The following is a 25910-nucleotide window of genomic DNA, read 5'->3' as shown; positions in this document are numbered from 1 at the left end:
AAAAAGGACACTAAAGTTGCTCACGGATAACAGTAAAACTAGATTCTCAGCTTTGAAGTATAACAGAAATAGAATATAATTTCCCTTAAATAAAATAACTCTTGTTATGGATGCCATGTGTCACCTCCTAACATAACACGAATGTTACCTGCAAAGAGATACACTTGGGATATCTCACCTAGCATATTCCATCCATCAGGATGCAATTAGTCAGACGTCTACTAATGCATTTAGGATGTAATGCAATGCAAAGAAGCATATGATACAACTGTAAATTATGACAAATGCTGAGAATATAATTATATTGAAGTATAAATCATTCCCTCCTTGCTTAGTGTTACCTTCTGTTAAAATTGGCAACTACGGCCAAACTCCACATGGGTCATCTTATTTATGACCGCTGATATTTTTCTTGGATTCCTCTCTCCGAGAGGTGTAGGATTGATCTAAATATCATCCGATTCTGACATGAACAAATGAAGTTAAGAAATTTTTTTTTATTATGGTCAAATTGTCAAGGTCGGCCAGCAAACTTATGTAGGCTCAGAAGCCCAACAGTGATGTCTATTCATCCTCAACGTTGCATAAATAGAAGGTGACTTAGCCTCATTTGGACACACTCATCTTCGCACTTCTCTCTCTCCCCTCATTGATTGGGTATGAATTTTTGGGCCTCTCCACACGTCCAAAATTTCAGGAGCCCGAACTTTTGGACAGTTTGACCAAGTGTTGACCAGTATGCGTTGACCTCCTTTGACTGCGTTTTTGTGAGGGCTATCTCTGTTTGGACAAGCTACATTTCTGGGCACAAAAATCGAGGCTAAACCTTGACTGTTGACCAGCGTTGACTGCAGCGAGCACTGACCACAGGTGGGTTGTTTGACCAGACTTTGACTGGGCTGAATTTGATTGTTTTGAGGGTTGTTTTATCTTGCTGTTTGGAAGCCGAAGTTGACTGTAGTTGACCGATCTGTTAAGGGTCAAATCTGCCCTGTTGACCAGCGTTGACTTTTTTGGTTAGGACCCTTTTGCTACTGTTATAAATTATCAGATTTGTAAATTGTACTCTCTCTCTGCTGAACTATTGAAGACTAAAAGAAAATTTGATCAAGGGTTTTCCCACATTGGGGTTTGTCCCTAGTTGGTGCCACATCTTGTGTCCTCTTGTCTTCTACTGTTTATGTTTATGTTCTATCTGCATTTTAATATCATGTTGATGTGATTGCTAATCTGAATATTGATACTGGGCTAATAAAGAAATTGAAGTAAAATTGCTCTAAAGCATAGAACATACCATTGTTGCCTAAAATTAACATGGTACAGAATTGAGGTGAAGAAAAGCCCAAGCAAGAGTGAAAGAGCAATCACCAAAGACAATTGGACAAGGAAAAAAGGTTCAATGGGTTCCTCATCCTACTTCCCGGCTGAAGACAAGCTCCATGATAAATCTGACTATCATGGATGGAAGATGTCTCTTGATTTGACCTTGGAAGAAAAACAAGTAAGGGACTATGTGCAGGGTAAAATCCCTGAACCTCCTTCAAATGCACCAGCTGCTGCGAAGACCAAGTACAATAGGGTTGAAGTCAAAGCAAAGAAGATTATCAGGGATTCCATTGACAAGCATCTGGTGGCCTACATCTCCGAATTGAATACCTCCAAGGAGATCTATAACAGGTTGGTCAGCATGTTCAAGGTTAGTAATGCTAATCAAATTCTATTTCTCAAGAATAAGTTGAAGGATATTAAGAAGGGCAAGGACGAGGATATTCAATCCTATTTCTTGAGGATTACTGAGATCAAGAATGATCTACTCTCGATTGGAGAAGTCATTCCTGACAGGGAACTTATTCTCACCACCCTTGGAGGACTCCCACCTGAGTGGTATGTATTTAGAACCATCGTCTTCAACAATGATCGAATCTATGGTTTGAAGAGTTGATGTCGAGATGCATTCAAGAAGAAACAAGAATGGTGGAGCAAGAAATGCCTTCTAATAGAAGCAACCCCACTGCATTCTCCACTCATGCCAAAAGGAGAAATAATGCAGGCTCTAAAGGTCATTTCCATGGAAATCCTGGATCTAAGGGAGGAAGGAAGGGCAGGTGCTTTGTTTGCAATAAGTTTGGCCACTATGCAAGGGAGTGTCCAAATAGAAGGGGCATGTCGCATGATGATGATCACAATCATTCCAGGGGCAACTTCAACAACAACAATCAAAGGAATGGCAGGTCCAATGGCAAAGGAAAAAGGAATGCGGGACATCAAGGAAATGGTCGACCTTCCAAGAAATCAAGGAACCCCAGGTATGAAGAATCAAATGTTGTTAACAATAAGTAAAAAGAGTACTATCTTATATCATCCCTCTCCACTGCCTCTCCTCCAGACACTTTCTCAATTGGCTGATTAATAGTGGTGCCTCTAGGGACTTCACCTAACACAAGGAAGCCCTCTCTATTCTGATAGAAAAGGAGACAAACTTTGAGATCATCCTTGGAGATGATGCCACCTATCCCGTGAAGGGAGTAGGGAATGTTACCCTTCAATTGAATCAAAGTAACACTATTCATTTGCAAGAAGTACTATATGTACCTAATCTCAAGAAGAACCTGGTGTCCATTTCAGCCATGGAGAATAAAGGAATCAAGGCGGAATTCATCGATGGAAAGGTATGTGTTTGGAAAAGAAATTTTAAAGATGCTTTTACTCTTGGGTTCAGGGTTGAAACTTTGTATCAAGTTGAAGGAATTCCATTGGGAGCCATGTCTTGTGACACATCTCTACAATCTGAACTATGGCACCGGAGGTTTGCCTGTCTTCATTACAAGGCCCTACCCGATGTGAGACAGGTATGCCTGAGTTCAAAGTAGAGCATGAAGGTGTATGTCCGGGATGTGCTGAAGGAAAACTTACAAGGGGACCATTCCCCTCAAGTAATAGCAATACCACAGATATATTGCAATTGATCCACTTCGACATATCTGGTATGATGCCCATAAACTCTTTGGGAGGATACTTATATTATCTCACTTTTATGGATGATTATTCTCGCAAGACCTGAATCTACTTCTTGAAGAAGAAGGATGAAGTGTTCACCTGGTTCTAACACTTCAAAGTCTTGATCGAAAACCAATCTGAGAAGAAAATCAAGATATTGAGGACTGATAATGGGACTAGGTACGAATCAAATGAATTCCAAGATTATTGTAGAGAAGTTGGCATTAAGAGGGAGACTACAACGCCATACACTCCTGAGCAGAATGGTGTGGCTAAAAGGAACAATTGCTCTATTGTAGAAGAAGTTTGTGCCATGCTTCATGATCAAACCCTTTCGAAGTTCCTATGGGCGGAAGTTGCAAATACCGCCGTGTATGTTCAAAACCGATGCCCTCATCAAGCATTGGACTCCAAGACTCCCAAAGAAATGTTCACTGGTAAGAAACCCGATGTCTCTCATTTTAGAATTTTTGGAGGTCCCGTATATTTTCATGTGCTGAAAGACAAAAGAAGCAAATTGGGTGCATCTGGGAAGAAAGGAATCTTTGGGTGCATATCAACAATAAGTTCCACTACATTAGGAACTCAGTGCAGGACGGGATCGTGAAGCTACAGTATGTCTCGACAGACGATCAAGTAGCTAATATACTAATAAAGTCTCTTCCTAATAAGAAGTTTGAATATCTTAGAAGCATGCTTGGTTTAGTTGATATTGCTGATCTTGTTGATGAAGATAAAGTTTGGAAGAGATTTTTTGAGGTTTTGTGTGTGAGACACATTGTCTGGGAGGACATCTGGCCGGCACTATGTGTTGATGTCTAATTCCCAAAGTAGGGAGGGTGGCGTTGGTCATGAAGCTCTGACCTCGGATACGCACCTATATCCCTGGGTTGATGGTTAGCAAGTAAGCCTGATCGTACCTAGAGAGGCTGAAAGCTTTAGTCCATCTTAGTCCCACTCAGGTAGATTTCCCTGGTCAGGAATTTAGTCCGTGGCAATGTGGTGCCTTAACTATTGAGAGACCTTGCATAAATTGTCCTAGTTAGGAATCCAGTCCATGGCATTACGGTGCCTAAACTCTTCATAGTTCATATAGTTTGAGATCTTCCTTGTACTTCTTATGAATACCTCCCTAGTTAAGAGGGAGTGTTGAAGAATGTAACTAAGTTCAGTCTTCATAAATGTATTTGACTCATTATGTAATGTACTTGTCAAAAGAATGAAAAAAAAAATTATTATTGTTATAATGACTTATTAAAGCATGGGTTTCATGCCTGGGTCATCATTTTATTAGTCAAAGTCCCCATTGTGGACTCCTATCATTGTACATTTTATGAGACCCTTCTTGGGCTTTTGAACTATGTAAAAAGAATTATTTTTGAGTCAAAAATGAATTATGTCACCTCCACACCAAGTCGGCCTCAACTGGGCAATTCGACCTCACCAAAAGCCTATATATTGGAGCAGATTGAATTCATTTCAACATACTCACTCACACAATTCGATATCCAAGAAAGAGCTGCGAAAAACTACGAAGTTGGAGAAGGAGGCTAAAAGGAGTGTGAAGTTGGTCAAGAAGGAAGGGAAGGACAAAATTGAAGTTTTGGGTTGTCTATCTCTCTCTCATGTGGGCTAATTTAGGAGATCGAAATCTCTTTGTCAAAGTCAAACTTGTTGTTGTCTGTTGCTAACAAGTCGTAGTTGCTGGGGTCAAAGTGTTATCGCTATTAGGTCCAAGGTTTGGATCAAAGAAGGAAGGGTTAACTTGTTGTGGAAGAGGTTTGCGTCTAGGTTGAAGAGTCTCAGGAAAAACTATTGAAGGAAGAGATTTTGATTGGGTTTTCCTATAGATAGGGGTTTTTCCCTGGCAGAGTGCCTATATCTTGTGTCTTGTGTTTTCATGATCTTCATACACACATAATTTGGTAATTGCTTGATGAAATATAATACAACAAATAAGTAAAAGAATCCAACATAATTCACAAGTAATTATCAAGAAACAGAAATCTAACCCTAATTCTATTAGCATTGATATCTCAACATGGAATTCATTAACAAGGTCTTAGGTGAATCCTAGTGTATATCGAGTCTATTGTAAAAGTGTGTTTGGGAATAATTTAGCACATTTGGCTAGATTATTTTATTACGAACATATTTGGTCTATACTAGATGATATTGTGTCGCAGAATTGGGTAAATTGTTGAGGGTATGAGTCTAAATGTGTTTTCTCATTTCAAAGGTTGATATTGTAATAATTTCATGTAAAAATATTTCAGTGCATGGTCTCTCATATTTAAACACCATGACTAGAATATTTGAGGGTGGAAAAATTATTAATCCCCTCTAGTGTCAATTATTTAATTTTCTGGCTAAATTAAATAAAAATCCTAAGCCAAAAAATTAATTAATTTCAAGTCAAAAATAATTATAGAGAAATTAATCTCTCCAAGTGGAAAATAATCAAAAATTTGTGGGTCAAAGGAAAGCCAATTTTTGGAGGTACCCCACTAAAGGAAAATGGATATTTTAAGAAAATTTGAGCCCTTGGAAATTAATCCAAAATATTAACTTTTGGACTAATTAGAAGTGGGCTTTAAAAAAAATCGAATTTTCCTGAAAATAAAAAGTTCGACAATCGAGATTAGAAGATGATCAAGTTATTTTCAATGGTTGAGATTATTTTGACGAGGATCAAGCCAACTGCCCGGTATTTTCCACTTGGAGAGGTTTCTCTTGTTAATTTTTGCAACTAGGGTCATATTCCACCTTGGACAGCTCAAATGATCAAGATGGTCATTGCATTAAATTCCTCTTTTCGAGAGGACAAAAGTCAACCGAAAGATCACCCCATTTGGACAAGCGGAAGTTGATTTTTGAATTATCTTATTCATTCATGTATAATGGAATGGGTCAACCCTAAGCACATGTGAAATTGATTAGGTCGGCCTCAACCCCAAGTGGACCCTCATGAAAGCCTATAAATAAAAGCGACCTCAACCCCATTTCTACACATTGATCAAGCCATATTTTACTCGTCTCTTTTGTCTTGGTTCGCACAAGTTTGACGAAAAAAGTTCACGCAAGGGTCTGAAATCACAGGGGTGAAGCTCGCAGGGATTTAGGGTTTCTATTTCTCAGACGCAAGCACATAACTAAGCATTTTCATCCTCGGACGCATGCACACAGTGGCTAAGGGAGCGTCCAGAAAGTCTCAGACGCTCGCACAGAAGCCTGGAGTGAGCGTCCAGGGTTTCAGAAGTAGATCTGACAATATTGGTCCCCGGACGCAGGCACAGAGTGGTCCAGGATGCGTTCAGGCGGTCCCAGACGCTCGCACAGTAACTGGAAGGAAGCGTCTAAGGGTTTGGAGCAGTGCTTTGTATATTTGACCCCAGACGTACGAACACAGACTTTGTGGGAGGGTCTGGGTCAGATCAAGACGCCCTCACACAATGGTTGAGGGTGTCAAAATTCTATTACTGCAGCAACTGATTTATTTTACCTACTTATTTTCCAATAAGTTATTTACAAAAACCCTTCAGTAAATATTAAAATAAATTCTACTGCAGATATCACACCATAATACAAAAACAAATACATGCACAAGAATCAAACACATCAACACAAATATTTTTGGACAATTGTCCCTGGAAAAACCCAATGTGGGAAAATTGGTGCCACAGAGGAGGATTTTATTATTAAGCTTTTCTCAAGTACAACTAGGGTGCCAAACTGGCTCACCCAACAAAGACAAATCCTTCGGCGCCTCCCCTAGGCTCAATGTCTCTCCAGCTAGCCTCTGCACAGCTCCTAGACCCTAGCGTCAGCACGTGGGCTCTCTGCGTCACCCACGTAGGACCTCCGGTGACTGTGCAGTCCAGCTGCCTTTGCGTCTTTCTAAATATCTCTGCATCTGCCTCTCTAAACTCTACACTGGTCCTCTGGCACTGTTCCTGCCTCTCTGTTATGTACTCGCTACCTCTTGCTACAATCTAGACCTCTAGTTCGAATTTCTTAGCAAGCCCCACTCCAGAAATCACACTGACTGGTCTCCCTCAATGTGTCTCCAACTGACCCTCAAGCCTTCTCTTACACTCTTCCTATTGATGAATCAACAGTTGAGATTAAGTCCCTAATCAATGGCTAAGATTAAAATAGACTTGATCTTTGTCTCTTAAAAGCTTCTCATCCTTATCTTTATTAATACCCATTAATATTTTTATTTTCCTAAGTTTAGAATTAGGAACTCATTAAAAATATTAATTATTTTAATAACTCTTCATCCGGATGGTATTTTCCAAAACGATTTCTCGTTCTTGGATATCTCATGTGCTTTAGCCTCTCCACCAATTTTCATGGCTAGAGCACATCCGATGCTACCCCAAATCAACAGAGGGAGCGTCCAGGAAGTTTCGGGCGCACGTAGTTTTCCTTGCTATGAGCGTCCAAGGTTTTGATCTAAGCTTTGACATTTACCTTCAGTTGGCTTCAGTGCTCTGATGGATCAAGGGTTTCTCTCTGTTGTTCTGTACATCTGCAATCTGTTCTGTAAATCTCTGCTGCAAGTTTATGTATTAGGCTCTCTACTGAAAACCTCTTATGACGATCTAATAAAGAAGAATATTTGAAAGGGTTTTCCCCCTTGTGGAGTTTTTCCCTGGTCTTGGACCATTCCGCTGTCTCTTATGGTTGTGTTGTTGTCTTCTTCGTCATTGCATATAATGTTCTATCTTCTGTTGGCATCGGATGTGCTCTAGCCATGAAAATTGGTGGAGAGGCTAAAGCGCATGAGATCTCCAAGACCCAGAAATGGTTTGGGCAGATTCTAAACGATTTGGGAGATATTAAAATAATTAATATTTTTAATAGAGTTCCTAAGTCTAAACTTAGGGAAAATAGCATATTAAGGGTATTAATATAAAACTGGGTTAGAAAGTTCCAAAAGTCATGGATCAAACCAAATCTAATCTTATCCATTGATTAGAGATGTAATCTCAGCCGTTGAAGGACCAACGAGGAAAGTATAAGAGGAGGCTTGATGGTTAGTTGGAGAACACACCATAGTGATTAGCCATTCTATTCTCTAGAGCGAGGTTTGCTAAGAGAGATAAAATCAGTGATCAGCAGCGAGGGGCAGTGAATACATAGCAGAGAGTCAGAGTTGGTACCAGAGAGACAGCGCAGAGCCGAGAGAGGTTGATGCAGACGCAGTTGGAGGCTACGCAGAGGCAGCTGGGAGCTACGCAGAGCCAGGAGAAGCCATCATGGGTGACGCAAAGGGTCTAAGGGTTGACGTAGAGGCTTCAATAGCTGCGCAGAGGCTAGCAGAGCTAACGCAGGGCCAAGAGGCAGCGCTGGGAAGATTTTCGTGGGGCAGACTGGGAGCTAGAGTGCCAGGAAGGCTGACTCAATCCCTATCAAAGTGATGCAAAGCAGTGGAAGCTGCAATTGTTGTTGTGGGATTGTTGATCCGGTGATTAATCAGTCAGAATATCTGTCTTCGAGGAGAGGTACTACTGTTGAGGGCATTCATTGTTGGGTGAGCCATTTCTGGCACCCTAGTTGTATTTTGAAACTACATAATAATAAAACCCTCTTAATAACTGCACTGGTTTTCCCGCATTGGGTATTTTTGGTGACATTGGTCCAAAAATAATGGTGTCACTTATGTGCTTGTTTTCTTTCAGTTGATGATTTGTAGATGTTGATACTGTACTTGCGTTTATTTTCAATATTTACATTGTAAATAACTTGTTAAGTAATTAAACAAGTAGGAAGAAATAAACCAAATAGTACAGGAAGAATTTCTAATGGGTTAAACTTAGAAATTCCAACATGGTATCGGAGCGTGGTTACAGATCACAGAAGAGCTGAAGGCATCAGCTAAGCAGAGCATTTGCAGCAAAACCAGTTGTCCCGAGTGACAGAAGTTAATCCTTGCAGAAAGCGACAAAAGAAAGGTTGACGCAGAGGGACTGTGTCATCAGTTCGAGCCAGGAAGAGGGTCAGTGCAGAGGCAGAGAGAGGTAGATCTAACCTACACAGTGCCTGGTCATCTTTCTCAGCCAGGAAGGATTGATGCTGTGGTCAAGAGGTGCAAATTCAGCGAATGTCGGGATTGCGCAGAGCCTAGTGGCTCAGTCCTTCAATTGCTGGGGCATAGGAAGCTGTGGGCAGTTTGCGGGAGCGAAGCTGGTGGGGTACTGTAGTCAGAACAGTACCTAACAGGGCAAGACCAAGGTGGAGGGAGTTGCTGCCGAGGTGGATTTCTAGCCAAGGAATCTGAATCAGTGTTGCAATTGCACAAACGATCAAAGTGGGGCAACTTGACGTTTGCAGAAGAATTTCCAGAAGGGAAATAGGGACTCAGAGGGAGTCCAGAAGAGAACTTCCAGATGGGAAGTAGAGAGACTCAGCAAGGGTCGAACGGAAAACTTGTAACAAACTATCTATAAAATATAGAGAACACAAGAATAAAAACAGGCATACGATACATGCATATGATAGCTACATATGCATGTGTCGCATACACCACACTAGTATTTATATACTAAATTAACTATAAGTATTAAATATCATGACACTTTTTCAAAATAGAAGTTCTATTCACCCAACAACACCCATATTGCTCAATGTATCATGACTAATGGGTAGATACTAAATTTAAAATGTATAATGTAAACATAACTATAAAAGGGTAAATGTTCAAAATTAAGCTAAGTCTTAAAAATGGTTATATAATTATATATTTTAGCTTATTAATAAAATTATAATAATGATATAACAAATTAATAAAAGTAAGGAACTTACTATAACCTTATGATTTTTTTTATATTAAAAGAAGTACTTTACTAAACCATAAAAGAAATATATTTTATTAATTAAATTATAAATGAAATATATATATACGTGACCATAAAAGCAATATATATGATACGTAACATGGAAGGTGTCACTAGAAGAAGGCTACGTGGTGGGCTGCTGGTGGAAGAGCAGCCACTGCCAAGAAACCAGATAAAAACCACTGAGCAGAATTTTAGAGGGGGGCGAGAGGAAGGAAAAGAACGGAGGAAAGGAAACTGAAGGAGGAAGGACATCATAAATTGAAATTACCCACATGAAGAGCGCGGATTGTTTTGAGGTTTCTGGGCACAGGGGAACAGTCTGCTTCAACTAAGAAGCTTATTGTATTGAGTAGCGAGGTTCTGCTCAGTTTGGCTGGGTGGATTCGGTCTTTTTGGTAACCGAAGCAAGGTAGCTAGAGGCATCATCAGCCACAGGTGCACAGGTAGGTACCTTCAGCAGTTCTGTTAGTTAATTTTGTAAGATTTCAGGAAATAAATTACAGGTTCATGATAAAAACCCCTTTACTATATTTTCATCCGTTTTACGGTTATTACATTTGGTATCAGAGCCAGGTTAAAACCCTTTGACCTTACAGGGCTTACACCCACCTGCGTTTTCCTGAATTTTGTTGGCATAGCTTGAAAACTGTAGAAATAGTTTGTCTCAATGAAAGTATTGAAGTGAATTCTGAGGTAACTTGAAACCCCAATTTCCTGCTATATATCATCACTGCCCATAAGCTGATATATATTACAGGCTCATAAATCTGCTTTATGGTCTTGTCATTTGGTATCGAACCTGTTACTTTCTGCTAACGGGACAGCCTTTTGCCAATTGAGGTGCCACTTTCGGTCTTCCTCATCCAAAAGGCAGGAAAACATGATCTTAGAATCATCCTTTTGCGATTCAGTTATGCTTTTATGGCCAGCCAAAGCCCCGACAAAAGGGCATTTGTTCTCTAACTGTTACAAGTCTCCATGTTGAGGCTCCAATCTTTGCATTCCATTCTAAAATTTCGCTCACTTTTGACCCCGAACCCTTTCCCTTCCCAACCCGTCGGCGTGCTATCAGCCTTTCCCAAATTTGAAAGCCTGTCTTTCTCCCTGAGAATCAATGCCATGAGTGGAAGAACTGTCACAGACACCTTGATGGGAGATGCCCGTAAAGCCTTCGAGAAGAAAGGCCAACCATGATTAAAGCACACGGCCAAGAAAAAAAGGCCGCCAAGAAGGTCGTCATAGCTAAAGCAGCCGAACAGGACGTTGTAGCTGCTCCGTCCATTGACGATAAGATTGCCCAACTCTCGAAGATGGCCTCCGAGTTCGAACCCAAGGCCACCGCGTTCTGGAAGGACGGCGAGCACATTCCCTTCCTGTTTCTTGCCCGAGCCCTAGATTTGATATCCAAAAAATCTGGAAGAATCGCCATCATAGAGATTTTGTGCAATGTGTTTCGAATCGTGATCGCCACGACGCCAGGCGATTTGCTGTTAGTGGTTTATCTTTCCGCGAATAAAGTGACCCCTGTGTACAAGGGGGTGGAGCTTGGAATTGGGACGATCTCAATCGTTAAACCAAAGCGGACAGTCTCCACCAGTTTAAACCTACTCTCTGGTGCCACCCGACGTGGACCCGTGGCACTATGCCTCAACACGCGTCAGCAGTTTGAACCTGCAGGGTATGTATGTAAGGCGTAGCGCTTGAAGCTGGAGGTGTCGTGTTCAATCCACACCAAAAAACACTATATAAATTAAGTCATATAAATTTTAATTATAATAATCAAATATTGATATGCCAAATCCATCCCACGCTGTTAATTTCGATGTAACGGCCAACATTACCTCTTCAGTATGTAACGTCTTTGTCACCATCGTTAACGTTTTGGACTCTGTTCAGAATTCCAGCACACAACTATGAAACCGACGAAAATTAACCTTCATTCACTATTTTCAGTTATAGACGTTTTCTTCTCTCAGCTTGATGTATTTTCCATCATTAGGATAAAGATATAATATCTGGAGTAAAAGGCAGCAAATAGTTGGCTTTAGAATGCTTCATATTGTTGTAAATGACCTAAATTCAGAGAAATAAGCTCACTTTGACCTTGTTTTTTTAGACGCCATATGCCCAATGATATATAGGCACCAGTATTCCTTTCCAACCCTTGATGAAAATCATGAACCAAATCATAAACCTTTCTTTATTCCTGGTTGGAATGAAATTTGGAATAATTTATTTTATAAATCAGAATTATTAATTCATCCCTTGGGGCATAATTTTGCCATTCATTGGTTGTTTGAGATCTGGAAACTTATACCAGCAAACTCATAATTTTAGATTTTGATTACAACCTAAAGACTCCTTTTGGCTGCTCCAAAAATCTGCACTATATTGTTTATTTCCTGGAAAGATAAAAAAAAATATAATTGCATGCTTGAAAATCTGCCCTTTGAGTAACTTTGGTTAGATAATTTTGAAGGTTAGCAAATTTGGAATTTCACATCGGAATCTCATACGAGTTTCCAGATTTAGATTGAACCAAAACAATCTTTCATTTATATATATTATAGGTTTAATCCATATCTAAGTAACATATTCAACATTATAACTATGTGTGTCCTTCTTTAAAGGTAATAGTTAGTTTGAGGTGTGATGGGTATGTTGATGATGTTCATTGTAACAAGGCATTTAATATTTTAATTTTGTGAATGTTATTTAGTAATTAATTTTGGATGATCTACCTTAGGAATTAATAACCATATGCTTCTGCATTATTTCATATTAGGATAGAATACCCTGCATTAGGACAAGGAGGTCGCGAGACCACCCTCCTTGACCTCGGTACCAGTAAGATCTGCCTAGCAGATAAAAATAGCAAAAAAACTATACCCGTTTATAAATGTGAAATTGCAAAAACTATATGTTAAATCCGAATGTATACCTCAAATTTTTATAAAATTTTATTATGTACACAGGAAACATTACAATGGTAAGGACATATCAGCGACGAAAACGTGATCGGGTAGTATCACCATTATTAATGCCACCATCGTCGTCATCATCATCCCCATCGCCACCACCATCATCATCGTCTCCACAGAGACCATCATCAACACCAATCGCTCCAGCACCGGAGTTGACCATGATAATGAACTCATTGGAAGCCTTATTGGAAACATTAAAAATGTCAACTATCGCTAAGACCAAAGAAGAACTTCAACCCTTAGCAACCAATTCAGCGAAACCAAAGAATTTTAAGCATAAAAGATCAAAAAAGATATTTATAGGGAGCTTCAAAAAATTAAACTCCTAGAATTTTCAAGAGGTTGAGCAGGTGAATGTGCTGAGGCATGGTTAGAAGGAATGAACAGATGTTTTAGATTAAGAGAATATTCTTCTTCTGCAAAAACAAAAAATTGTTGTATTTCAATTAAAGGAAAGTGCCTTGATTTGGTGGGGAAATCTGGAAAAACAACTGCACCTTACATCGGATAATGTCCCTTGGGAATTGTTCGAGGAAAGATTCCGTGCAAAGCATTTACCCCCATACTTTCAACAACAACAAGCCAGAGCCTTCCATACATTAGTTCAGGGTAATAAAACAGTGGAAGAATATGAGATAAGGTTTATCGAGCTTGTAAAATACATTCACTACTAAGATTCTGATGAATGTCAAGTTGAACGCTTCATATTTGGGTTAAATCCCTGCATCAAGGCCTTGGTGAGCATGTGGAAACCATCATCAGTAGCTGAGGCGATAGAATGTGGTCATTATGCAGAAGAACATCTAGGAATCAAAAAGGATGTAGGGCCAGCGAAATCTTTACAATCAGGATTTCCAGGAAAGACTCCCCGAAATTTCTTCAGGGGAGGTAGCTCAAGGCCACCTTATGGTAATAGATTTACCTCAAGAAATATAGGAACAAGAGCTCCCATGGCAGTTAATACTATAACCATTGAATCATCAAACACCAATCCATAGACATCTCATGGAACTGCCAATAGAGGAATAAATTTGAGAGAAAACAACATGAAAGGACGAAGCTCTTTATCTAGAAATTCACGTCCTGATTCAAGAGGATCAACGCAAGTTAATTGTTGGGGATGTGGAGGACCACATTTTCAACGTGATTGTCTAGAAGCTTCATTCAGTATATTGCATAGGACTAGAAAGGAACCAATATCAAATAATCAAGGTAATCATAGAATTCATGCAGTAGTCAACAACGACCAAGCAACACATCAATCCACTGTAGTGGAATCTTCAGGTATTATTAATGGTATAAAACTCAAAATCTTATTTGATATTGGTGCCACAGATAGTTTCATTTCGTCATATGCATTAAACAAATGTGGGTTGGCAGCTCGCAGACAAAATGATTTCAAACAGGTAGAAATGGCCTCAGGAGAACTCCAATCCATAGACTTAAGTGTGGATCAATGCAAAATTGACCTAGGGGTCTGTACGACTAAACTGAAAGTTTATGTCATAGTCTTAGGAACTTATGATCTTGTCATAGGTATGGATTGGCTAGGAGCTCATCAAGCTTGGGTAGACTGTTATGGGTAAAGAATTCTAGGTATAAACGATGAAGGAGAAATGATCCAAATTCAAGGAATCAAGAGAAAAGTATCTTAACGTTACATATCCGCAATGAAAATGAAGCGTTGCTTAAGAAAAGTTTGTCAGGCATATGTAATTTAAGAAGTAAGTAAAGAAAAATGACCATCCTTAGAACAATATCCAATATTAGCCAAATTTCAGGATGTATTTCCAAAGGAACTACCAGGATTACCCCCTGTAAGAGAGCTAGATCTCACTATTGAGTTGAAACCTGGTACTCAACTAATCTCTAAAACACTTTATAGAATGACAACTCCAGAACTTCAAGAATTGCAAATTCAATTGAAGGAACTATTGGATATAGGACATATTCGACCCAATATATCACCTTGGGGTGCTCCTATAATTTTTGTCAAGAAGAAAAATGGATCCTTAAGATTATGCATAAATTATCGAGACTTGAATCAAGCTACAGTAAAGAATCGATATGCTATGCCTCGAATCGATGATCTTTTCGATCAAATGAAAGGAGCTGCTGTCTTTTCAAAAATTGATCTTCGATCAGGTTATCATCAGCTAAGGATTTTTGAAAGCGATATTTCTAAGACTGCATTCCTAACATGTTTTGGACATTATAAATTTATTGTGGTACCATTTGGATTAACAAATGCACCAGCAGTATTCTTGAATCTTATGAATAGTGTTTTCTGCGAATATCTTGATCAATTTGTACAAGTCTTTTTAGATGATATTCTCATCTATTCCAAGAATAAGAAAAAGCATGAATATGATTTACGGATAGTATTGTCCTGCCTTAGAAAACATCAGTTGTATGGAAAATTATCCAAGTGTTCATTTTTTCAGAAAAAGATTCATTACTTAGGTCATATCATATCAGGTGAAGGGATTTTAGTAAACCCTGAGAAGGTAAAAGCAATCATGGAATGGCCAATACCGAAAAATGCACATGAAGTACGAAGCTTTATGGGTTTAGCCAGTTACTACCGAAGATTTGTAGAGGGATTCTCCAAAATTGCAAAGTCGATTACAACCCTTCAGCGTAAAGGTGTTAATTATGAATGAACTGAGAAATTTAATAAAGCATTCTCTGAACTCAAAAGACTACTGACCAATGCACCAATCTTAAGAGTCCCTCATATGGACAAAGATTTTACGGTATGTACTGATGCATCCAAACAAGGGTTGGGTGCAGTATTAATCCAGGATAGAGGAGTAATAGCATATGCCTCAGAAAGTTAAAACCTCATGAAGAACTCTATGCTACTCACGATTTAGAGTTAGCCGCTATAGTACTAGCTTTTAAAATTTGGAGACATTACCTAGTAGGGCGAAGTTTTACGTTTAAAAGCGACTATCAAAGTCTACAATATTTGTTCACCCAAGGAGATTTAAATGCTAGACAAAGGCGATGGAGTGAATTCCTAAGTGAATATGACTTTGGAATATCATATATTAAGGGAAAAGAAAATGTAGTCGCGGATGCTTTAAGCAGAAGACCACGGATATTCTCTCTCATGCCTATCAAAGTAAACTTAATGGAACGAGTACTAGAATATCTCATAAAATATAGCTGGTATTTAAAGGTGAGATCTAGTCTTGAGGGTAAAAAGCCAAAAGAATCTAAGTTTGAAGGATATGAACTAGAAGATGATGGAATCTTACGATTCCATGGAAGGATGTATATTCCTGATAATAAGGATCTTCGAGACACTATCCTTAAGGAAGCCCACAGAGCAGTATATTGTGCACATCTTGAAGTAAAGAAAATGTATACGGATACTAAGAAACTCTTCTTCTGGTCAGGCATGAAACGTGATATTGTTCAATTTGTTGCAAAATGTTTGGAATGTCAACAAGTAAAAGCAGATCATTGTCATCTAGTGGGTCTCTTACAACCTCACGACATTCCTATGACCAAATGGAAGATCATTTCTATGGATTTCATCATTGGACTACCTCTTAAGTCTCAAAGACACAATGCCATTCTGGTAGTAGTGGATAAATTAACGAAAAACGCACATTTCATTCCCGTAAAAGATACTTACGAAGTCGCTGACGTAGCTCGAGTATTCATAAATGAAATTATCAGATTTCATGGAGTACCTAAGAAAATTATATCTGATAGAGATTCACGATTCACTTCAAGATTCGGGACTTGCATGTAGTCAGCCTAGGAATTCAACTAATTTTGAGCACTGCTTATCATCTTGAAACTGATGGGAAAACAGAAAGGGTAAATCAAGTACTTGAAGATATGTTGAGGATGTATGTTATGGATCAACAATCACACTGGGAAAAGTACTTATCCTTAGTCGAATTTGCATACAATAACAGTTACCACAGTTCGATTGGAATGCCTCCATTTGAAGCATTATACAGCAGACCTTGCAGAACACTGTTAAGTTGGGACAAGTTAGAAGATCGAGTGATAATAGGACCAGAATTAATCCAAGAAATGGAAGAGCAAGTAAGACAAATTAGACAATAGTTAAAGGAAGCACATGATAGACAAAAGAGTTATGCTGATGCTCACAGAACTGATAGGAAGTATGAAGTAGGGGATCAGGTTTTCATCCGCATCAAACCAAATAAAAGTACTATTCAATTCGAAAAAGGGACAAAGTTGTCACCCCGATTTATTGGACCATTTAAAGTCATGGAAAGAGTTGGACCTGTTGACCACTACCGGTCAACTACCCATGCAGTACCCCCCGTTTTCTTTGCGAAAAGGGGTAGCACTTGATCGACATGTCCGAGCCATCCTGCAGTCATCAGCAGCTTGATCGATTTAATTGTAAACCCAGTCTGCATGTATGAATTGTAAATAATCTTAGTAGATATGAGTCGTGTATGTAAATTGCCTAGGTGGACCTAACCTTCTAATGGTAATCTACGTCCCGGAAGGTTTTTTGTCTCACCGATCCATGATCGGCAGAGTTTTCCTTCAGCCTGACCCCAAAGCCGGGATGGATTTTGTCATTAGAATTTTAGGAGAATCCTAGTGCGTTAATCTGCTAGATTATAGTTGTGCCGCAGAACTGGGTGGTTTATGAGGGTCTATGTTAAAGGGGTTTTCCCCCTTAAGATGTAAATTGTAAAAGTCATGATGTACAGTGTCTTGAGGGTTAGAAAATGTTTTAAATCCCCTCACGAGTCCTAAGTCCTAGGTCCTAGGTGATTTTTCCAAAGGCTAAGTTCGAGGATCCATTTTAAAATGAATTAAAAAAATTAAAAAATTAAAAAAATAAATAATTGAAAAATTATAAAATTATAAATTATAAAATATAAAAATTATAAAATAAAGCAAAAACCCTAAAAATAATAAAATAATAATATTTTGAGTGAATGCATGCAAAGTTTTATTTTTTAAAAGAATTAACAAATTCAACGGATGAGATTAAGAGATGTCTTGATCCTCATCAACGGTCGAGATCATTTCGACATGGATCACTCGAACTAGCCGTTGGGATCATTTCCTTTAAGTAGGGTGCTAGGGGTCATTTGAGATCATTGGATCTGTGAGTCTTGTGCTGAAGAAGCTCTCTTGTAGTTCATTTTTTGTGCAATAAAGAAGACTTTGGGGTTAAAAATCTTGCTGGTGTTACTCTTCTGAAAATGCTGTAAGATTGTTCTATTTTTTCTGCATAATTTTATTTTCAGCCATTGATGATAGCTTAATGAAGATTGATCTAGGCACAGGTATCTTGTCTGATCTTTGGGGTTTGAATAATAGTTTAGATTCTGAAATATAGTGGCAGGTATCTCCATTTGATCGGGGTTTCACTATTGTTTTCTCCTTCTATGTTGATGGTTGATTTTAAGCTGTGCAGGAAATCCTTTTTTTCAGATTACCGGGCGTTACGGGAAGTTCTCGGTTGAACTAGCCAACTCCCGGGTTTTGTTTTCTGAAAGAGCCCAGCCAGTTCTTGATCCTGGGCTTATCATCCGAAATATATTTTTATGAATGCATGCAGGGTTTTCTGAAGCGTTTTACATTAAAATTAAGTTTTAGATATATTTCTGCTCTTAATGCTAAATCTGGCTGTTAAGGGGCAAAAATCTGTAAATTACTCAGTTGATCCGGGGTTTCAAATTTTGCTTTATCACAGATTTTATTAGGGTTTTGTTTTCTTGTAATTGCAGGTTTAGGGTTTTGAGAAATTCTTCAGGGTTTCTGGAGCGGGAAAGATTGAGAATTTTTGAGGTCAGGCTATTGAGTTTCAGACATTATCATTATCATTCAGCTGCCATATCAGCATAGCTTCCCTGGATCCATGCGTCCACCCTTCATTCCTTATGCAGTAAAAATATCCGCATCTATCTCAACCAAAATCCTCTCTAGCTCACCTCTGTTTCACTCTGCAGCTCCTCATTTGTCAGAAAACCCACATATCTGAGCACATCATAGGCTTTCAAAGACTTAGCCGCACGCCTCCACACTCAAATGCCGTTATGAAACATTTTGTAAGATCCCGGCACCTTCAGCTTTCCACATAATAAGTGCAGGGCCTATCGTTTCACCTGGACAGCGACTTTGATGACCTCGTTTCTTAAAATTGACCCGCAATCATTCCAATTTGAATAGCATACGACAGTCTCAAAGCCAAAAAAGTTCCCACGCGTTTATTTTATCATCGCCATTCGGTCGCCGGAGGCTTCACGCGTCAAAACAGTGGCGAATGTGTACGCAGGCATAACATATGAAAACGTCAGGTAAGAGACGCAGTGTTTGGCAGCCTTCGACGTGATCCATCTTTCGCCAGGTAGCAGATCTGATCTCAGTCGAGATTGTTCCATTTACAAGCGCTCAGATTTCTGGATGTGCGATAAACATTTTTCTCCATCGAATGCAAAAGGTATAAATCGAGACGCATCATCGCATTTTGTCAGGTAAGCTTCAAACCGGTTCAGATCTCTGTCCGCTGCCGTCGACTGCGCATCAAATCGAAATTTTTCTTACTGCGTTCATACCTCCCACGGTTTTAAAAGTTTTTTGACTTAGTTATTTTTTATGCAATCGTTGAAATGCAATATGCGTTTATCATAAGCGTGAGTCAATTCGGTATGTGTTATGTTTTAGATTTTCATTTGGTTGTATTTTAAACGTTTAGGGTTTGAGTTCTTTTTTTTTAATTAGCTTTTGTTATTTAATCTTTTTTAGGATTGTAAAAATTTTGTTTAGAATTAATTTTGTTTGATTTTAGAATAATCTTTAACTTAGATTCTATTTTAGTTTAGGTTTGTTAGGTTTTATTTTTATTTAGATTTTAATTTAGTTTTGCTTTAGTTTTAGATTTACTTATAAAAAAAAAAAAATCATAAATTTTTTTTGTGGAAATCTTCTTTTGCAAGATTCAGTTATTCTCGAGAAATTATCGCGTTATATCTTTTGTGTTGAGATTAAAATTTTCGATTTATGCTAGTCTGCATACGAATGACCATCTTAAAGATTTAGCTGCATAAAGGTGATATCTGGTTGATGATTCATGATTTGCGTGGTTGTTTAAAGCATTCATCTCTTCAAAATTCTCAGTTACCGGATATCGTCATTTAGCTTTGGTCATTATAAGAACGTTGTTGTTTTAACTGATATCTTGCGTTGTTCTAGTTATTTGATGATAAATGATTACTGTTCATGGTTTATAATTTTACATTATCTAGCAAGTAATTGTTTAAACATCGCTCTCATAAGGCACTGGTCCGCTAAATTAATAAAATCATTTTAGTGCTTATCATATCGTGTCTTCCAACCAACTGGTCGACAGTTGGTCTTCGTCATATCATAGGGTCTACCCCCCTTAGCCGCGGGAGACAGGCTTAAACGGAGGGATCGGGGATCAGGGTGACAGCCCCCGGTCTGAGCGTTGTCGTGTCAATCTGCGCGACAACATTTTTTGGCGCCGTTGCCGGGGATAGTTTTTCTGTTCCTGGCATTTCAACGACATTCATCTTCTCGTTTTTCATCATCTTTCATCTTTCTCATCTCTCATTTGAGCTAGCAGATTCAACCTTTTGGGTTATCATTTGGATCTTTCATCACCTTATCTTTCGTCATATCAGAAACTTCTCTTCGATTTGTTTCTTGTTTGGGTGGCGACTCCATTTTCTTATTTTTCCTAGACAAGAAGTCTTCCTCATATCTGCTTGTTGGTTGCTTTCTGGATCTCAGAATCAGATTCATTGTTCAAGTGGTGACTCCACTCCTTTCATCCATTGATTTTCTTGAGCAGAGATCTCGTTCTATCATCCATTTGATCCCTTATTATTCATCATGGATTATTCATTTAAACCATGTCATTTTACTGACCGTCTCCATGATTTTCCGGAGGAGGCCATTTCCAAATTACCTGTGTTCTCGGGTGGTGATTCAATCGCTGTTAGAAGGCATCTAGGCTTGTTTACTCGTATAATGATCATATATTGTAGACCCCCTCAGTTTAATCATGAAGATATCAAAATGCGTCTTTTTGTCTTTTCTTTAGAGGGTGATGCTTTGAATTGGTTTAATAATTTTCCTAAGGATTCTTTCACTTCTTTACAAGACATTGTCAATGCTTTTAAAGATAGATATGGTAATCCAAACAGCTTGCCTTCTGCCCCTAAATTTGTGCAACAAAATGAAAGTAATTTGATAAAAGGTCCAGCTGTCAGTGAAAGATTCCAAGATGATTCTTCATATCAGAATATGTCGTCCACCTGTACTATTTCAGATCAAGTCCATGATAGTGGAAAAGCAGGGACAAATGACAACGAAAAGGAAGATCAAAAGCAAACTATACAAGAACTAATGATGCTGGTAAAAAATATGGAGATTAATCAAACTAATTACGTCAATGATGTGAGAACTTTATGCACCCACCTGGAAAAACATAATAGGGAGATGGAGATTATGCAAAATCAGCATGCTAAGGAAATTGAGGCCATGAAGACTAAATATGACACAGAAATTAGATTCATGCAAAGCAAGATGTCAGGATTAGAGGAAAATATGATGACCATGAAAACTGATCATGATAGGAAAATTAATTCTATGCAAAACAAGTTATTAACTATGGATGAAGAAATGACTATCATGACGTTCGATCATAATAATCAGTTGGCTACCATGCGAGCAAATCATGAAGAAGAAATAAAATCCATGCAGTATTGCCTGATGAATATAAAGGAAAAGAACGATAAAGTAGTAAAAGATATGGAAGAATACCATGCTAGGCAAATCAGTGCTATAAAGGTTGAACACTCTAGTCAGATGGATGCCATTAAAATACAGGTTCAAAAGTTTCAACAATGGTCAAAGGATGAGAGGAACCAGGGGACATCAACAGATCAGGAGCCTTCTCATTTGTCGCAACAAGTTCCATCTTATTATGAGGAGGTCATTGGTTCGATTGAAAGATGGTTAATTGAAGGTGATCCAGATAGACTTAAAAATGATAAAGATCAGATGCAGGATAAAGAAAGACATGTCACGCATATCTTACATACTTCATCTGATAACTTTGAAACAGAAAGTTACATGTCATCAGCGATACAGCCTGCCACAAAGAAAAAGCGCAAGAGAAAGAAAATGAGAAGAAGATTCAATGCATCAGACGGCCGCGAGCAACTTGATTTTCGGATAGGAAAGAGTCCTACCATATGCAGAATTGGACATGGCACATCCGACAAGCAGCCGACAGATTTGCCTGAAAGCAGGCAAATGCTCAGTATACACTATATTGAACACATCTGATGCCAGGGGCATCCGCTGTATTTCTAACCCTACTCCTTGTTTTTCCACATTTTCATTTATGTTTTAGGATTAGATTTACTTTTCTAGATAGTTAATAAATGAAGAGCTTTTATCTTTCCTGTGCTTAATGTTATATGATGATTTTTGGATGGATGCTACTTATTTTTATTTGTGTGTTGCATGGATGCAGATTCTGGATTCTCACATTCCTACAGTGCAGCAACGTGTCCCCAAGTAGAGCCAGATGTTGACCACTACCGGTCAACTACCCATGCAGTACCCCCCATTTTCTTTGCGAAAAGGGGTAGCACTTGATCGACATGTTCGAGCCATCCTGCAGTCATCAGCAGCTTGATCGATTTAAATGTAAACCCAGTCTGCATGTATGAATTGTAAATAATCTTAGCAGATATGAGTCGTGTATGTAAATTGCCTAGGTGGACCTAACTTTCTAATGGTAATCTACGTCCCGAAAGGTTTCTCGTCTCACCGATCCATGATCGGCAGAGTTTTCCTTCAGCCTGACCCCAAAGCCGGGATGGATTTTGTCATTAGAATTTTAGGAGAATCCTAGTGCGTTAATCTACTAGATTATAGTTGTGCTGTAGAACTGGGTGGTTTATGAGGGTCTATGCTAAAGGGGTTTTCCCCCGTAAGATGTAAATTGTAAAAGTCATGATGTAAAGTGTCTTGAGGGTTAGAAAATGTTTTAAATCCCCTCATGAGTCCTAAGTCCTAGGTCCTAGGTGATTTTTCCAAAGGCTAAGTTCGAGGATCCATTTTAAAATGAATTAAAAAAATTAAAAAATTAAATAAATAAATAATTGAAAAATTAAAAAATTATAAATTATAAAATATAAAAATTATAAAATAAAGCAAAAACCCTAAAAATAATAAAATAATAATATTTTGAGTGAATGCATGCAAAGTTTTATTTTTTAAAAGAATTAACAAATTCAACGGATGAGATTAAGAGATGTCTTGATCCTCATCAACGGTCGAGATCATTTCGACATGGATCACTCGAACTAGCCGTTGGGATCATTTCCTTTAAGTAGGGCGCTAGGGGTCATTTGAGATCATTGGATCTGTGAGTCTTGTGCTGAAGAAGCTCTCTTGTAGTTCATTTTTTGTGCAATAAAGAAGACTTTGGGGTTAAAAATCTTGCTGGTGTTACTCTTCTAAAAATGCTGTAAGATTGTTCTATTTTTTCTACATAATTTTATTTTCAGCCATTGATGATAGCTTAATGAAGGTTGATCTAGGCAAAGGTATCTTGTCTGATCTTTGGGGTTTGAATAATAGTTTAGATTCTGAAATATAGTGGCAGGTATCTCCATTTGATCGGGGTTTCTCTATTGTTTTCTCCTTCTATGTTGATGGTTGATTTTAAGCTGTGCAGGAAATCCTTTTTTTTCAGATTACTGGGCGTTAGGGGAAGTTCTCGGCTGAACCAGCCAACTCCCGGGTTGTGTTTTCTGAAAGAGCCCAGCCAGTTCTTGATCCCGGGCTTATCATCCGAAATATATTTTTATGAATGCATCCAGGGTTTTCTGAAGCGTTTTACATTAAAATTAAATTTTAGATAATATTTCTGCTCTTAATGCTAAATCTGGCTGTTAAGGGGCAAAAATCTGTAAATTACTCAGTTGATCCGGGGTTTCAAATTTTGCTTTATCACAGATTTTATTAGGGTTTTGTTTTCTTGTAATTGCAGGTTTAGGGTTTTGAGAAATTCTTCAGGGTTTCTGGAGCAGGAAAGATTGAGAATTTTTTAGGTCAGGCTATTAAGTTTCAGACATTATCATTATCATTCAACTGCCATATCAGCATAGCTTCCCTCGATCCATGCGTCCACCCTTCATTCCTTATGCAGTAAAAATATCTGCATCTATCTCAACCAAAATCCTCTCCAACTCACCTCTGTTTCACTCTGCAGCTCCTCATTTGTCAGAAAACCCAACATATCTGAGCACATCATAGGCTTTCAAAGACTTAGCCGCACGCCTCCACACTCAAATGCCGTTATGAAACATTTTTGTAAGATCCCGGCACCTTCAGCTTTCCACATAATAAGTGCAGGGCCTATCGTTTCACCTGGACAGCGACTTTGGTGACCTCGTTTCTTAAAATTGACCCGCAATCATTCCGATTTGAATAGCATACGGCAGTCTCAAAGCTAAAAAAGTTCCCACGCGTTTATTTTATCATCACCATTCAGTCGCTGGAGGCTTCACGCGTCAAAACAGTGGCGAATGTGTACGCAGGAATAACGTATGAAAACGTCAGGTAAGAGACGCAGTGTTTGGCAGCCTTCGACGTGATCCATATTTCGCCAGGTAGCAGATCAGATCTCAGTCGAGATTGTTCCATTTACAAGCGCGCAGATTTCTGGATGTGCGATAAACATTTTTTTCCATCGAATTGGTTCAGATCTCTGTCCGTTGCCGTCGACTGCGCATCAAATCGAAATTTTTCTCACTGCGTTCATACCTCCCACAGTTCTAAAAGTTTTTTGACTTAGTTATTTTTTATGCAATCGTTGAAATGCAATATGCGTTTATCATAAGCGTGAGTCAATTCGGTATGCGTTATGTTTTAGATTTTCATTTGGTTGTATTTTAAATGTTTAGGGTTTGAGTTCTTTTTTTTTTAATTAGCTTTTGTTATTTAATCTTTTTTAGGATTGTAAAAATTTTGTTTAGAATTAATTTTGTTTGATTTTAGAATAATCTTTAACTTAGATTCTATTTTAGTTTAGGTTTGTTAGGTTTTATTTTTATTTAGATTTTAATTTAGTTTTGCTTTAGTTTTAGATTTACTTCAAAAAAAAAAAAATCATAAAATTTTTTTGTGGAAATCTTCTTTTGCCAGATTCAGTTATTCTTGGGAAATTATCGCGTTATATCTTTTGTGTTGAGATTAAAATTTTCGATTTATGCTAGTCTGCATACGAATGACCATCTTGAAGATTTAGCTGCATAAAGGTGATATCTGGTTGATGATTCATGATTTGCGTGGTTGTTTAAAGCATTCATCTCTTCAAAATTCTCAGTTACCGGATATCGTCATTGAGCTTTGGTCATTATAAGAACGTTGTTGTTTTAACTGATATCTTGTGTCGTTCTAGTTATTTGATGATAAATGATTACTGTTCATGGTTTATAATTTTACATTATCTAGCAAGTAATTGTTTAAACATCGCTCTCATAAGGCACTGGTCCGCTAAATTAATAAAATCATTTTAGTGCTTATCATATCGTGTCTCCCAACCAACTGGTCGACAGTTGGTCTTCGTCATATCATAGGGTCTACCCCCCTTAGCCGCGGGAGACAGGCTTAAACAGAGGGATCGGGGATCAGGGTGACAGCCCTCGGTCTGAGCGTTGTCGTGTCAATCTGCGCGACAACAGGACCTATCGCCTATCGTCTTGCATTGCCACCTCACTTGCATAAATTTCATAATGTATTTCATGTATCTGTATTAAGACATTATAGAGCTGATCAATCTCATAACCTTCAATGGAAGGAACTGCAGGTATTGGACGAAGGAATCATATCGGTCGAACCATTATGTATACTGGAACGTAGGGTTCGACAGCTCAAGAATCATCTGGTAGACCAAGTTAAGGTCTAGTGGGACAAGTATAGTCCTGGATCAGCTACTTGGGAAGATACAGAGAACATATGTCAAAAATACCCTAATCTGTGCAATTTTGAAAAACTTTAAACTATGTTTTATATATATTTA

The 25910-nt window shown here is 38.4% G+C and overlaps 1 protein-coding gene across 1 annotated transcript in view; it reads right to left on the bottom strand.

Annotated features, from left to right (window-relative positions):
* The window catches only part of LOC149246888 (uncharacterized), a 300905-nt gene that overhangs the window by 61950 nt on the left and 213045 nt on the right, over positions 1 to 25910 (bottom strand). The gene's annotated exons all lie outside the window — the stretch shown is intronic.

This window comes from Pinus tabuliformis, chromosome 7 (assembly GCF_031772625.1).
Source record: "Pinus tabuliformis cultivar Carrire ecotype Pingquan chromosome 7, CPIR1, whole genome shotgun sequence".
NCBI lineage: Eukaryota > Viridiplantae > Streptophyta > Pinopsida > Pinales > Pinaceae > Pinus > Pinus tabuliformis.
The sequence above is the reverse complement of the archived record's forward strand: the minus strand, read 5'-3'. Positions and strand labels throughout refer to the sequence as shown.